The 13,338-nt window shown below is 35.8% G+C and overlaps 1 pseudogene; it reads left to right on the forward strand.

The window, feature by feature from the left end:
- Positions 1 to 406: 406 nt before the first annotated feature.
- Positions 407 to 12,753, forward strand: LOC139851694 (uncharacterized; annotated as a pseudogene).
- The last annotated feature ends 585 nt before the right edge of the window (positions 12,754 to 13,338 follow it).

Here is a 13,338-nt window from a genome sequence, read left to right on the forward strand (position 1 = left end):
ATAGTATGTTAAGTATAATAGAGAGAAAGTATAGAAGAAGTAAGAATGATATTTTATGAAAATTGGTACACAATAGACTTACATTTGCATCATATTTATAGTACTAATATTACTATACAAAAGACTCAAAATTCAACATGAAAATAGTGAATGGATTTGGTGAAATAAGTTGGTCATTCATTTGGTTGACTTTTTTGAGATTTATAACAAATAATAAATTAATTTATAGACATAACTAGAATTTATAAGATAAAAGTGTACATGAATTTGAATTTGGTGGGTGAAAAAATGGAAAAAAAATATTTGTAAAAATTATTTGTAGAACTAAAGGAAATCGTTCCCTCCCAAATTAGTCCCACCGATCACCATTGACTACCGTAAAAAGCCACCAATCGAAAAACACAATCAATTACAGTAATATCTTACAAACTCACACACCATTAATTAACCATGAGGCGATATTTCAGCAGAGGAACTTCTGTTGAGACGTCACCACAAACACCGCCTACGTCATCTTCCCAGCCACTTTTTTCTCCGTCTACCTCCGTCGCTTCCGGCCCTGCCAGACCTATTCGTCTTGTTTATTGCGATGAACTTGGAAAGTTTCAGATGGATCCGGAAGCTGTTTCCGTTCTTCAGCTTGTTAAAGAACCAATCGGCGTCGTTTCAGTCTGCGGTCGTGCTCGTCAAGGCAAAAGTTATATTTTAAATCAGGTATTCGCTCTTAGGGTTTTTGTATGTTACTGTTTTAGAATTTATTGATTATGTAGTTTTTTTTTTCTAAGTCAGGGTTTCAGTGTATGCATTGCTTAAGAAATCGGTTTTATTTGGTATAGTGTCGTTCAAATCATATTATTTACTCTAATTTAGGGTTTTGAGTAGCTTGTTATGGCTTATAAATTGTCGTTGGAGAAACTAAGGATTTCTGTTACAGTTTAATTTAATTAGTAATATTTGAATATTTGAAGAGGGTTAGTTAAATGTGTAGCCTTAAATTTGTATATGTGAAAGTAGGGGTTTGGGAGAAGCCATTATATTGAATTTGGTTTATTTGGTAGAATGTACATGTACTTAAAAGTAATCAAGGGTTTTGGAGATCAATGCACTATGATTTAATTTCGAATGATTAGTTACTCTTCAGTTAGTGGCTTAAGTCGCCAAGAATTACGCTTAGCTATAGGTTATGAAATTTCAGGAGAAATCGAGGGTTTTCTAAATTACTTACACAGTGTCATTAGAAATTAAATACATTATTCATAATTCATGATTCATGCATTGTTTAGTTTGGTGTTTTGAAAATAGGGCATTAGGTGTCGCAATTACTTTTGGAACTGGTTACTTCCGTGGAAGTATTGTTGGAAATAGTTTAGTTATTGGATTTACTTTAGTTAGACCATAGATGTATTACTGAGAATTGTTTACTTGAATTGGTATGTAGTAGATAGTATCCATTTATAGGCTATGGAGATTAGCTACAATTGGCTCATAACAAATGTAGAGTAGACTTTTAGAATAATTACAAATCTGATCTACAATATGTAATGCTTTTTAGTATATATAAAAAGGCATCTCCTGGTGCATAACACAAAGGTCCTGATATTTTTTTTTTTTTTTTTGAAAAGCAAGATAATTTTATTGATAAGGAAATGATACAAAGAGGATTACAACATGAGTAACACTAATTTGAGCGAAACTCGAGGACCTATACTAAATATAAAGTAAGAAACTAACAAGATGTAGAATACCCTAATTTCGGAGCAGTATTATCAAACTTAACATCAATCACCATTATCCTCATCATCTACTAATACATAAAAAGGATTGTTTGTTTCAATTCTATCTTTGGAATATGTCTTATTATTACCTTCACCATCAATGCCCTTACCTTTATCTCTTTTCCTTAAAACATTATGATTTCGACTTTTCTGGGACTCCACATTCCAATCTGTTTCCTCCACAGCAATATTGTCTTTAATACCATAATTATTCTTAACTGCATTTTGCTTGATACCTTTTGCTTCTGTTGACTGCCATTGACTTTTATTATTATCAAAATTCAACTTATGAAATACCCTTCCTTTCTTACCAACAACTTTAGAGCCGTCCTCAACACACTGGTTATTTAAATCAACTGTTTCACCATCATTGTTGATTTTCAAAGCGTCTTTTAACACTTGTGCAGATACTTCATCTTCTGTTTTAGGCCTAATTTTACAAGTATTAAAAGAGTGCCCAAACACTTTGCAATGAGTGCATAAAGGCGGTTTCCATTGATAAGTCACCTCAAGTTTACCCACTTTGGCTGGAAAAGAACCAATCACAGGATAGGAAAATTCGACAAAGCTAGGAAGGTCATCAGCTGCATTGACTTCAGTCAAAACTCTAGCAAAACCTAGTCTTCCACTTTTACTCAAACATCTCTCTGAAGTAACTTTGTCCATCAACATAGGCCTACCAATACCACTAACAAGTTTACCTATACTTCTGCCACTCCATAGTTCAATGGGTATATTGTGAATGCAAATCCAAATTGGAACTTTTTCAGGTTCAATTTTTTCAAGCCAAACCCCAGGTTCCCACTGATTCACGAAAAAAGGAACATTATTAACTAACCATGGACCACTCTTAAGAACCTCCTTCATACCCTTTTCATTTTTAAATTTGCATAAATAAAATCCTGCAGCTGTTTTGACGATTTCTTTAAGGTCATACCTCCGCCACATTCTCCTTAGATGGCCATTGACAACCCTATAATCCATAGAAGTTCCAATAAAATACCCATATAATTGAAGAGAAAATGCACTACCGCCCTTCTTAACCTCCTCAGCAGAGAAAACTACTCTCTTTTGACCATTAGACATTAAAACAGGAGGAATGAACTCCATTTTTAATTCTTCTTCATATTTGTTTTGTTTTAAGAAGTCGGCAAAAGTGATGTTTGGATTTACCCATGCTCTTGGGGTTTTAGTATTTGTATTGCCTTGCCCATCACTAGTCTCTACCCCTTCCATTGTTGTAGATTTAATCCCAGAAACATTATCTTTATCACCACTATTATTATCCTGCGTATTCATTAATGTTACATTGCCACCATGGTTTAAAAAAACGGTCGCCTCGTACGCCTTGAGGCGCGCCTCAATGCGATTTTCGAATATTCCGTTTTGAAACGTCCGCCTCAAAGGCCAATTAAAACGTACGCCTCAAAAGGGAGAGGCGGTTCGATTTTGGTACGCATCACAGGTAAGTGAAAAACGTACGCCTCATGTTCACAGCCGGTCAACGTCGGTCAAACAACATTTAACGGTGTCGGAAAACTTAGATGTTGCCGGAATCGAGTAAAGATGAGGAAGGAGAACACGAAAATCAAATAGAAGAGAAGATAGGAAGAAAAAAAATTGAAACCTGTAAAATCCGGTGACCGGAGTTAGGGCTTTTGTTCTTGGAAGAATATTTCGTTAGGCATGGGTTGTTGAAGCATCCCAAAATCAGACATAGTTTAATGAATTCTTTGATTTGATGTACTTGTCTGGTACTCGTAATATCAATGGAAGAGAAAAGAATGGAGAATGATCTTTTTAGATCATCATAATGATGATGATGATGATGATGATGTGTATGTAATAAAGAATGAGAAAAGGAAACAAGTGGATCTTTTTAGATCTGGTATAGATATTTTAAGTACGTTGTACTCCGTATATATTTATTTTTTTCTTTTATCAAAGAACAATAATAGCCCCTCAACTTTTACCAAACTTTAATACCAAGAACAAACTAGATATGAACTCTTAAACCTTTAATTAAATGACATTAACAGTCCCTGTTAATTTTTTTATGTATTTTTTTAACTCCGCCTCGAACGTACGCCTCGGTTCGCCTCGAGGCGTACGCCTCGCCTCACAGAGGGAAAACGCCTCGAGGCACGTTTCCGTTTTTTTAAACCTTGATTGCCACCCAATGTAAATTGGGAGAAATCATCAGGAACAACAATTGACTCTCTAAAACCATCATTCTTAAATAACTTAACAGCATTCTCAGCAGCAGCCACTAGGTTTACATCAACCTCATTATAACTATCATCTTTTGAACTCTTAAAGAATACAACAGGACTAGCAGAAACAGTCGGTTTAGCAACAACAATTGTTTCACCAATAGATTTAGCAATAATATCATCGTTACTAACTACAATATCATCAATAGAATGATCAGTTACAGCAGAATTCTTACCATACCCACCTTTCTTCCTGTTACCCTTGCGTTTTTTAATTACTTCAGGGAGTATTTTTTCATTAGCAGGAATAGAAGAATCACCAGCATAAGGAACAAATTGAGCACTCTTCTTTTCTTTAGACGGACCATCCCCAACATCAATCAGCTGGTTCGCTTTACCCTTCCTCTTTCTAGAACTATAGGTTTTCAGAACCATCCCCTCTGAATCACGATTATCCTTCCCAGGATGTTCAATTGGCACATCTCCCTCGTTCTTATTTGGCTGATCAACTTCATCTACCATCAGATTGGAATGTACGACATCATCCATAATCTGAGATGAACGATCCCCGTCAGAATCAGATGAAGACACTTCTCCACTTTTAGAAGCCACATCCGTTGTTCCACGACTAACCGATCGGTTTCGCAAAACCCTAGTAGCAGTCGCCGTTATATCTTGGTACTTTTTCTTCTTCTTGGACACCATGATACACGATTACTCTTAAAGATAAAAATTATACTGTACCTTAAGTGAATGAAGATTGTAACTTCGTAAGTGATCTTGAACAACAAATTCAAATCGCCTTCTTGAAATATCACAGTTGAAGAACCCTAAACTCGAACAGCAGTGACTTGATTTACTCCCAAAATTAAAGATCGGATGAATTCAATTCTTCAACTAAAAAACCCTAAAATCGCGAAACCCCTAAATTTTGGAAGAACTCAAACCGATTGATTTACCTTGCGAACGCCATGTAATTCAGATAACAATGACCATAGGATACGCGCCAGCATTTTCACCAGCTAAAGCATTGAATCATTTTCGTCGGTGTTGTAAACGTGGCTGTCGCCGGCGGTGTAACATGAAGATGTGATGAATTTTACGGTGGCGATTGAATAAACGGAGGTTGATTACGGTGGCAGGTTCGATCAAATTCGTGTCAAAAAAGTTTCCCAGCCACAAAGGTCCTGATATTAATCACCAGAACATTGCTTTTTCCACATTAGCCATTTGTTATGACTTTATAAAATGTCACAAAAGCTCTCAGTACACGTGGACAAGACGTAGATTAACAAACTTTACACACAAATTAACATAATTTAATAGAGCTGAGTTGAAGATATAAATTTATGATGAATATGCTCTTCCACGCCAAGTCCAATATATAAATGACGAAGGTTATCACAACCCTTCACATTTGCATACGTGCGACATAATTTGCTGTATATTTGATATACCACTCCTTAATATATGTCTACGAGTAAATCCAAACCTTTCTACATTATTTTTTTAGTTTATTATCTATGCAATACTCTGAATCTTTTATCAATGCTGCAATTTCATGCAGTGGCCTTATAACATGTGAGTTTTCATCTTTAAAATAAATAAATAATTAATAACTGGCTAACTCAATCAATTTTGTGGCCCTACTTTAATAGTTTTTTTTAAATGTTTTTTAATGGTAGCTTCTCGGAAGGAGTAGTGGATTTCAGGTGGCATCGACTCATCGCCCATGCACAAAAGGGCTTTGGCTGTGGAGTACCCCTTTAAAGAGAACTGCTCTTGATGGAACTGAATACAATCTTTTACTGATAGACAGTGAGGGAATTGATGCTTATGATCAAACGGTTGGCTTGACTATTTACTTATTAGTTGACTGATAATCTCCATACATTTCAATTTTTTTTTTTTTTAACTTGATATTTTGCAGGGAACATATAGCACACAGATATTCTCTTTAGCTGTTCTCTTATCAAGCATGTTTATATACAACCAGGTTCGGCTTTTGTTCTATTATTTTGATCCGTTTCTTGCATAACCTTTACTAAATTTCTTCATTCATATAACTCTTTTGTAAGATGGGAGGTATAGATGAGGCCGCACTTGATCGGCTCTCTCTTGTAACCGAGATGACAAAGCATATACGTGTTAGAGCCTCTGGCGGGAAGACCACAGCTTCTGAGCTTGGACAGTTCTCCCCGATCTTTGTCTGGCTTTTAAGGGTAAATTTATGTTGCCTCACTTTTTACTGATCAGTTAATTTAATGGATGATGTGGAACGAATCATTGAGTTGTTGATATTAGTCATTTAACATCATCAGCTGCTGCTACTATTCTGCCTTAATTGTAGGACTTTTATCTGGATTTGGTGGAGGATAACAGAAAAATAACTCCTCGTGACTACCTAGAGCTTGCTTTGAGGCCGGTACAAGGTGGTGGAAGAGATGTTTCTGCCAAAAACGAGGTTATCTCTCTTGCTATGTTCCATAAACTACTAGGGCTGCAAATGCGTCAAGTTGAACTTGACTCAGCTACCTTTGTTTAATCCTAAGATAGATTCGGTAACTTAATGGGCGTTCAGCATTCATGCTTGAGCTCAACAAGTCGAGTTCAAGCTCAAACAACTTCATATATACGTATATAATGGCACCTACATCACTAAACATGGAATAAAAAGCTTGACAGAATTCGAGTCAAGTTCTTGTATATACCTTTTAAGCCTATTTTCGGTACTCGAGCTTCAACGTGAAGAAGCTTGAAATGCTTGTAGCCCAAATCATCACTATTACCGTTATTTTTAGTTGCTGGTTTTCGATTATACATGTTCTTTCTTTTAGACATGATTCTTTATATTCTAGATTCCTAAACATTTTATGATTGACAATTGATAGATTCGAGAATCTATTCGAGCTCTTTTTCCAGATAGGGACTGCTTCACTCTTGTGCGACCTTTGAGCAATGAGAATGAGCTTCAACGGCTTGACCAAATATCAGTAATATCTTCCCTGGCCATGAAAGTTATCAGTATACATATTATATTATAATTATATTACGGTGCTTTCTGGAATAATCTGTCTAATCTCAACCTTTCCATTTTTTTTTTATCATGGCATACAGATGGATAAATTGAGGCCAGAGTTCAAAGCTGGATTGGACGCATTAACTAGGTTTGTTTTTGAGAGGACTAGACCCAAGCAGGTAGGGGCTACAGTTATGACGGGACCCATTTTTGCTGGCGTCACTCAGTCCTTTCTGGACGCTCTCAATAATGGTGCTGTGCCTACAATTACTTCCTCATGGCAGGTTAGTTCTTCAAGCAGTTTGTGTGTCTTCATGGGACTTCTTATGCTCATGTCCCGACTCTTGCTGTTAATTTTGAGGCTCGTATCAGTTTGTCTGTTAAATTTCATGCTTCTATATATATTCTGCTATAATAGTTGGGGTCAAGTTCTCATCTGTTCTCATTTTCTAGAGTGTTGAGGAAACAGAGTGCCAAAGGGCATTGGAATACGCTACTGAGGTTTACAAGTCTTCTTTTGACATCACTAAGCCCCCTGAGGAAGTATGTATATTGTTATATTAATTGTTATTGTTATTGCTATATATATTATTGTTAATTGTTAATTCGTTTCTTACTGGTCACGTTGTATAATAATTCACATTTTTCGCATACTTGCAGGCTACCATACAAGAAGCGCATGAAGTGGCTGTTCAGAAGGCAGTGGCTGCTTTTAATGCAATCGCCGTAGGGGCTGGTTCTGTTAGGCAAAAATGTGAAAAGCGTCTTCATACTTATTTGAGAAAAGAATTTGAGGTATTTTTACATGCTAAATGTTTGTTGCCTTATTTAGAGAGTTTAGTCTTTGTGTATTTACAACAATTATTTGTTACACACACCCAATCATGCTTCAGAAGCCGTAAACATATCAGGAGATGTTAATATCTACTATACGTGGATCTTTAATTGTCTATTCTAACAATATGGGAAGTTATAAATGTTTATACATGGTTTTAGGTCCACGAGTATTTTAAATAATTAAATTTTGAATCTATATTTACTTTTTGAGTCTTTTCAAGAAGCAATCAATTTGAGGGTGTCCAATGCGGTTGTAAGGATCATTATGAAAACAAGGTATATAGTGTCAAAGCACATGTATACCATGTGCGAAGTCAAAGTCACATCTGGAGGGGGTATATACTGTCTGGGCAAAGAGTTCGTCTTACAAACTATTTTGTAGCCATTCAGTTGCGTTGATAAGGTTTATGAAACTACTCATGCAGGACTATAAGAGAGAGGCCTTTATGAAAGCGTACATGCAATGTTCAAATGCTATACAAAAAATGGAGAAAGAATTAAGAACAGCTTGTCAAGCTCCTGCTGCAAAGTTCGATGATATTCTGAAGGTAATAGTCATATCCTTCCTTATCAATGAAAGGGTTGTCCGGTTGTTCCTTTCTTAATGTTCTAGAAATGGGCTCTGTTATAAATGCTGATAATTGTCTTCAATATCCAGGTGTCATAATGTGTTTTTGTAACATCATTTGACAGTAAGGCTGTTAGTATTGACTGAAGAAAAAAATCTTAAAAGCTACCAATTTAATTTTTGACACTTAAACATATTGCTTGCATCAATATCAAAATTTGTGGTGAAGTATGATATTTTTACTTTAGGGGTGTGTTTGGTAGAGAAGCTTATGGGAGCTTATGAGAGCTTATAGGAGCTTGAGCTTATGATTTTAATAAGCTCTAAGTAATAAGCTTTGTTTGGTAGACATAAAAAGTAGAGCTTATGAAAATCATAAGCTCTAGAAAAATAAGCTACTTCTAGTAGCTTATGAAAAAAAGTAGAGCTTATGAACTAGAAAATAAGCTCCAGCTAGTTTACCAAACACTTGTAAAAAATAATAAGCTCCAGCTACCAACTTAAAAAATAAGCTCCAGCTCCAGCTCTAGTCCATAAGCTCTAGCTCCAGCAATAAGCTCCAGCTCCAGCTAGTTTCATCCAAACGCACCCTAGGTTAATTGTGTGCCTTTCGTGTAAATAACATTCAAGTTTATCTTATATCTCTCTCATTTACAAGATTTCTCTTATTCAAAACCATATTGGATGCTTATAGTTTCTTTAATTATTTTTTTTTTTCTCCATAATTTTTCTGTAGTGATACTTTTGCTAACATAAACATATAAGTGTTATCTATTACTCAACTGCTTCCATAATAAATTTAAGAATATAGAAGGGGAGCTGCAATGTAAATTTTAAATGACATCTACATTTATAGCTCTAGTTACATCTTCATAGGGGTGCAACGAGCCGAGTTGGCTCGAGCTTGGCTTGTTTAAAATTTAAAAAGCTCGAGCTTGGCTTGTTTGAAATTTAAAGAGCTCGAGCTCATTTGAAATTTTACAAGCTTGTACTCGGCTCGAGATTGACTCGTTTTTATATATGATACTTATTATTATTAAAATTATATATTGTATTCTACTGAAAATAAAAATGATAATTAATGTATATAAATGAAAGGCTCATTTTGGCTCGCATGCTTGTTCGAGCTCGATACAAGAAGCTCAAGATTGAGCTCGTTTACTAAACGAGCTAGAAAATGTATGTAAACTCAGGCTCTAGCTCGTTTAAGCTTGGTTCAAATCGAGCTTTAAACAATTCGAGCTCGAGTTGCTCACGAGTAGCTCGGCTCCTTTACAACCTACATGTTCATTAAGACGACACATTATGGCTGTAACAAGTTAATGCATGGACAATGTTCTTAAGTTTTTGTTGATTTGTATTGTTCTACAGAAGTGGAATTTTGTATGCGTAATTAACAACATCTAAAGTTCATTGACATTTTAAAAGTACTTAACTTTTTTCAGTGTTTTGGAAGGTATATGATTAGTTGGTCTTGTTACACAGGTTCTTGATCAGCTACTAAGCAGCTATGAAGCAACTTCTTATGGTCCAGAAAAATGGCAAAAGCTTGCTTCTTTTTTACGACAAAGGTGCTACTTCTATTAACGATCTTACATTGGTTTGCTTTTTCGGAATTTTGATTTTATATTTCTTTGACTTTTAAGCTTGGAAGGTCCACTTCTCGATTTCGTTAAGAAGCAGATAGATCATATATCGACAGAGAAAAGTTCGTTACGGTTAAAATGTCGCGCAATTGAAGACAAAATGGAATTACTTAACAAACAACTAGAAGCCAGTGAGAAGTATAAATCCGATTACCTCAAACGTTACGAGGATGCAATTAATGATAAAAATAAACTCGCAGAGGAATACATGACCCGTATATCCGATATAAAAAAGAACTCTAGCTCATTAGACGAGCGATGTTCAAGCTTATCTAAAACACTCGAAACTGCCAAACACGAATCTGCTGAATGGAAAAGGAAATATGAGGTGGCGTTATCTAAACAGAAAGCTGGAGAAGAACAATCTTCTTCAGAAGTAGCGGATTTAAAATCCAGGTGTAGTGCAGCTGAAGCACGATTGTCTGCTGCGAGGGAACAAACGTTGTCTGCTCAAGAGGAGGCAGATGAATGGAAACGAAAGTATGATGCCGCTGTTCGAGAAGCGAAAAATGCACTCGAAAAGGCAGCTGCTGTGCAAGACCGTGCAAGTAAACAAACACAACATCGTGAGGATGCGTTACGGGCTGAATTTGCTGGCACGATTGCTGATAAGGTGATACGTCTTTTTTTTATGGTTTACTGTTTTTTGAATGATGTAATGTAGGTTTTTATATGGATGTTTATGGAACTGTAGGAAGCTGAAGTAAAAGATAAGACATCGAAGATCGAACAGGCTGAACAACGTGTAACTACTCTTAGCTTGGAGTTGAAGGTGAGATTATTTCGATAGCCATCCTACATTGAAATTTGTTTTTTTCGTTATTGACTTTATTAAACCATTTTATTTGGCTTGTCACGAATAAATTATTGTAAAAAAAAAAAATTCCCTTTTTGATGGTATTGAAACTTTGATACCTTAAGTGAATCAAAGAAAGTTGAGTGCCCAAAATGAGAATTTTGATTACGTTGGCCTAACCAACCTCAGCCTGTTTTGACCTGTATTAAAATGACGTGTCTGCATGAACTTATGTTAACCTATTAGTCTATTACCTAAACTGCTGGACCTTCAGATTTTTCTATCTATAGTGAAAATGCCAACTAGGATGTTCGTTTTGTAATCATATTTTGATTAATAAGGTAAACTCGCTGATTGTTGCAAAACCTTCTGTGTTTCTTTTACCCCTGTTGCATAACTTTTGGTCTGCATGCAACCAAAAGCCAAGTACATTGATTTTAAGGTCGCCTACTCCATGTATATATCAAGTCTTACTTTTTTATCATTCATTAATGTTATATGTTTTGATTTTTAGGCAGCAGAGTCGAAGATAAAGAGTTATGACGTAGAAATATCTTCATTAAAAAGTGACATTAAGGAGTTGGTTGAAAGGTTGGAAAGTGCAAACACAACCGGTCAATCATATGAAAAAGAAGCAAGGATTCTGGAGCAAGAACGAGTTCATTTGGAACAGAAATATCAATCCGAATTCGGCAGGTTTGAAGAAATCCAAGAAAGATGTAGAAACGCTGAAAAGGAAACAAAACGAGCAACCGAGTTAGCCGATATTGCCCGAACAGAAGCCATAACTGCCCAAAAGGAGAAAAACGAGATTCAACGCGTAGCAAGCGAAAGGTTGACCGAAATTTCAAGACTCGAGAGACGTATCGAGACCCTAAACAGACAAAAACACGACTTAACTGACGAATTACAACGATACCAAGCAGCCGAAATGGACGCGGTTTCTAAAGTGACAATGTTAGAAGCAAGAGTTGAAGGGAAAAAGAAATTGAAATATTACTGAAATCAACCAATGAGCAAAGGGCTACTACCGTACATGTCCTCGAGGGCCTTTTGGAGACCGAACGGGCAGCTCGAGCAGAAGCCACAAATCGGGCCGAAGCACTTTCGGTTCAACTACAAGCCACTCAAGGGAAACTCGATCTGCTTCAACAACAAATGACAAACCGTTCGTTTAAACGAGTCTGCATTGGATAGCAAACTTAAAACTGCTTCTCATGGAAAACGTACGAGGGCCGATGACCATGAAATGGGGACCGATTCGGTTCCGGATATTGACGTTGATAGAGATAGGGCTGTAAGGGGAAACAAGAGGTCTAGGAGTACGACTAGCCCATTACAGTTTGTTTCTACAGAAGATGGTGGTTGGGTTTTTAGAGGCGAAGATGATAATAACCACAGCCACCAAACCAATAATGAAGATTACACCAAATTTACCGTTTTGAAACTGAAACAAGAGCTCACGAAAAATAATTTTGGTGCTGAGTTGCTTCAGTTGAAGAATCCCAACAAGAAAGAACTCGTGGCTCTTTACGAAAGATGCGTTCTCCAGAAATCTTAGAATGGTTAGTTAATCTGATATTTATCTTAGTTGGAGGTGAAAATTTGTTCAATTTATTTTCAAATGTATTTGATTTGGGATGTGTTTTCTAGTAGAGGGGGCAACTGTATTTATTAGCTAAACTCATGGGTCAAATTTTGATGAACTAGTCAAGAGAGTTCAAAGTCATTTTAAATGTATGCTAACACATAAGAACCTTTTAACTATTATATTATTTAGATTTGTTATTCTTATTGTTATGGTAGTAACATGATTTTTGTAATTATTCTTAACTAGTTTTCGAACCCTCACTTCGCGCCGGGGGTTCGATTTTTAATGTATTTTATTGTGTTTAGTTACGGAGTCTGCGAGTGAAAAAACTAACATATATGAAAAGTACCCTAAATATTTAGCGTTTTTTTAAAAGTGTCCGTTTTGCGTATAGTTAGTGACATTGTGTTCATAAAATTATTTCGAGTTTAAGGATGGTGTCGGAAAAATTTAACTCGTTGCGAGCGAGAAGATATGACCTGTTTAATATTTGAGTGGAGTTTATTTAAGATATTTTATTAAAATTTTGATTTGACGCTTTAACCCCCTGTTTTGGGGGTCAATTTTAATTTTTGAACAAAGTGTGAGGGGCTTTTGTGGTGTTACTTGAAAGAAAGAAAGTAAAAAATAAAAAAAATGTGAAAAGACGAAAATAACCATGGTACTATTTAATATGATAATACACTAATTATCTGTGGTTTTTTTGTTTTTTTTTTTGAAAAATGGATAAATGTACTAAATAATGATTCGTTCACTTGAACTCATCTTGACATGTACCCAATCCGTTCATCTTGCTAACTCTGACCATATTCAACAAACCATTATCCAAGATTAGAAAAAATTCCCATTATTAACTTTAGTATGCACTCACAAATCACAATTTTTTCGTGCAG

The sequence above is a fragment of the Rutidosis leptorrhynchoides genome, chromosome 6 (genome assembly GCF_046630445.1).
Source record: "Rutidosis leptorrhynchoides isolate AG116_Rl617_1_P2 chromosome 6, CSIRO_AGI_Rlap_v1, whole genome shotgun sequence".
NCBI classification, from domain to species: Eukaryota; Viridiplantae; Streptophyta; class Magnoliopsida; order Asterales; family Asteraceae; genus Rutidosis; species Rutidosis leptorrhynchoides.